Genomic DNA, 3,957 nt, shown 5'->3' with positions numbered 1-3,957 from the left:
ATTTCTAAAAATATGACCTACATGTGTGTGAGGGATGCTTTAAATCTCTCTTCCTGTGAGATTCTTGACATCCAAAGTGTGAAAAGCAACTTTGATCACAAGTCAACAACTCCAGTGTCCTGATCCTCGCAGCAGTCTGACACCGAGCCTGGCCTACTTTCCCCATCCCTGTGGATCAGGAGAGACAGAGCCCGTCTCAGTGTCTTTTTGTCACAGGCTTAGCAAGGCCCTGTTAGCCTATACCTGCCTTGCTTAAAATCTCCCCCTAACTTCAAAGCTGCCATTGGTGAATAGATTGAAACGTAACATAGTGAATAAGATCAAAACTGTAATCTCTGTGAAATTAAATAAGAAGAAAGAATTTGCCTAGCCAGCATGTTTCAACATCAATTTATATCCTTTGGCTTTTGATATTCAAACCCAAGGGATCTGTTCCAAGTGCAGGTCCCAATCACTTTTTTTCTGGATTATTACTTAGCCCTGACTACAGGTGCTCTAGCAGGAGGTTTTAATCCAAGATAACATATATGACATACATAGCTCAATGCTTAAACTCTTACATTTCTGTAAAGATTGACTACATCCCTCTCTTGAGGACATGTGGTGGCTGAGCTTCACAGAACAATCACAGCAGCGTGAAAAAAAAAGAGCCGAGGCGGCGTGTTTATTGGCAAGTACAACAAATTATGAGAAATACACCAGCTGTTTTCACACCATACTTGTGATGCTCTGTCATCACTGCTATCACCCAAGTTATGAAGACACAGAGAGATAGTTTTTCAGTATTTTCTATGTTGTCCTGTGCTATGTTTGTGGTATTTCTGTGCTCCTCTTCAGTTTGCAGTTCAGTCAGCTTTGGCTACCTGCCATTGTCCAAAAACACATTGGGTTTATTGGTGATTCTGAATTGAGGTATGTGGCTGCTTTTCACTCCGTGTCAGCTCTCAATTTTGGTTTACAAAGCGCTATGAATTCCAGTAATTCATAATTCCAATGCTAGTTTGTTGGTTATTAATGATGATTTTTCTGGGTCCAGAACTGATTTGATAGCATGTAGCTCAAATCACAGCAAAGCACTATTTTGCCCTAGACGGTTCGATTACTGATGAAACTACAGACAAGTACAAATTGAAGGAAACACAATCATAAAGCGTCTCATTAAGGCGCTGGGTTACCAAATGTCCCATATTATCTTTAATGCTGATACCCGAGGTATCCTGCAATCTACCAGCCAAAGCAGTTATAACGCAGAAATAGAGGCCCCCAAAAAGCAAGCCTACTGAGAGTATAGACCACCAGCTTTCCAATGTGTGGAGGTGTTAAACACATCAGTCCAGAATCTCTCATGGGTGTTCATGTAGTGGGTTGAAAGCTGGTGACTGTGAAGGTCAAAACATGAAAAAAACACTAATTCAAATTAATGTTTTGTTGTAGTTTGAATGTGATCATTCACAGCAACTTCATATTGATTTGTTGTGACCATAATGGCTCAGTCACACTAGAGTAAAAATAGGATGGCAACCTTCTGGCGACTAGCAAAAATTAGTGGTTGCTTTTTGATTGCATTGAATTTGAGACTGAGACTGAGCATACAAGGCCCTTAACCTCTTGGTGAACACTTTTAAGTGACAATTGCAGAGGTCACTTAGTGGGAGGCAACCTGTATCCAAACAGTCTCGCTCCAGCTCAGACTGTCTGGACTCATTCTCACACAGATTGGTGAAGGTCTACAAATAGCTGCCATCTAATTTATAAATGCAGAAAGATTTTCCAGCACACTGTAACCAATCTGAGTCAGTCTGTGCAGATGAGTGTAACTTGTCTGTGACACATCTCTTTGCAATACGAGACTCAGTTGATTGCCAACTGATTGCATTCAGGTTATATTTCTTTATAAAAGCGAGGTTATGTCATTTTGTAGTTGAACCACTGTCCTGCAGCAGCTGTGCCACTATTTGTAGCAGAGTATCCATATTTCTGTTTTAAATCTATGACATTGGGGCTGGACTCTGAATGCAAGAAGTTAATGTGAATTTCTATTTAATGATCATTTCTGTGTCAACAGATTTCATAGATTCGGGATTATTTTATGTAATAAAAATAATAAATAAGGTAATAAAACTGCAAGTCAAATATGGTCTCCCACTACTGTTGTCTCTTCTGTGACTGTAGCATGGAAAGTCCCACTAGAGACAACAGTGGTAAGAGATTCAACCTCAGGACCGCCTCAATGTAGTGGTCAACAGTTCAGTTTATTCTACTGAGAGAACTGACAGAAGTTCAGAAGATTCCATAGCAAAAGGTGTGTCAGCATATATATTGTTATCCAGAAAACCTGTATAGCTGCATGTAGATATTATTGTTTATTCATACTTGGAGTATATACACGATCTACAAATGTTCATGAATTTTTTTAAGCGCTGTGTCCTGCAACTTAAGCAAACTGGAGAGAATATTAGCACTAAAGAAAAGCCAAACTATATCAACACTGAATCCTGTCAAAATTCTCTTGAAAACAAAAGGAAGCAAAAATGTGGTTGCTGTTTCAGTAAAAATATCTCAAATCAGAGGCTGTTATCAAGCCTTCACTTAGAAAATAGAAACATTAAGAAGGACTTAATCAGCTGTATTTGTTAAATAAGAGCATGTGGGATTGAAATGAAACACTCTTAGTCAAATGGAGGAAAACAACATTACTCACAGTTCCTGATTTAAAAATAGACTCATGTTAATGCTCCCTGGCTCCTGCCGGTGCTCAGTTCGTATTACTGCCTACTCAGATTTGACTGATGTTTCATTGTACAATGGAAATCAATCCCCAAGGTCTTTGTAAGACGTATTTGAAGCATACATGCTTTATATATGTACGCATAAATGCATGCATAGCCTCTACACAGATGTTTACCGTAAAATTCATGCGTGGTTGCACACGTTGCTCAAACATCTGTGGTACAAAGTCCATATAGTAAAGTCTATAGCAAAGAAAAAACACTTTAGTAAAATGAATGTGGAGTAGGGATAGTATTTGGTCTTTCATTACAAATAAGAAGAAAATTTCAGGCAGCAGTAAGAAAAGGTTAGACAGGCGTGACATAATGTGATTGTCGTGATCACGGTGCGAGTGAACATAACCGAAAGCATCACGCTGGCTTCCACCCAGTCACACTTCCAGTCTGGTTACACTTGATCTTTCAGGATTAGGAGGCTGTGTGGGATTGGGAGAGATGGGCTTATGTACACCATCACTCACGCTCACTGATCCTCAGCAGCCGAGTGTTACACCTTTGTTTCTCCAGACAAGGGATTAGACTCATCAAACGAATGTGCCCTGCAGCAGACAATATGCACATTCAGGGAGTTTTTAAATGCACACAGGCAGAGATGACGCCATTAGCAAGTTACTCGGAGGCCTGTCTTAAAGAAAGCTGTGGGCGTGTTAGTGTGTATGTGGTGCCCCCCTCGTGAGATGACAAATATCACGCTAATCCCATTAGAAGTGCAAAGTGCTCTGTGTGCTCAGTGACAAAACTATTTTTTTTTGTATCAAGCAAGCATCTGACACTATTTGCAAGAATTTGTTTTTGTTCTACCTGCATCAGGGGTGGACCAGAAATCAAAACAGACAAGTGGGGGTCGCAGAATCATGGAATCATATGGTGGAAAAGCAAGTCACCCCAGGGGAGGTGGTTTGATGCACTGCAGGCTGTCTAGAAGGTGTTGAACTACACCACATGTCAGCATGGCAGCTGTCCCAACAGCTAACATCAACTACTTCCACATGACATGAATATTATGGCCTTTTAAGAAACCATTTAAACTTGATGCTTAAATCTACACAGAGCCCGATCTGTATCAGTTCAACCAGGCAGAAAATTTGGATTTTATTTGCTCAGGTTGTCAGAGATAGATATCTCCCTCTGGGATTTCTGCCTTTTCCCAAATACAGTGGAAGCAGAT

This window comes from Mchenga conophoros, linkage group LG1, assembly GCF_057382185.1.
Source record: "Mchenga conophoros isolate Kocher_MC1m ecotype Shallow Benthic linkage group LG1, M_conophoros_male_GT1.1, whole genome shotgun sequence".
NCBI classification, from domain to species: Eukaryota; Metazoa; Chordata; class Actinopteri; order Cichliformes; family Cichlidae; genus Mchenga; species Mchenga conophoros.
Note: the sequence above shows the minus strand (reverse complement) of the source record.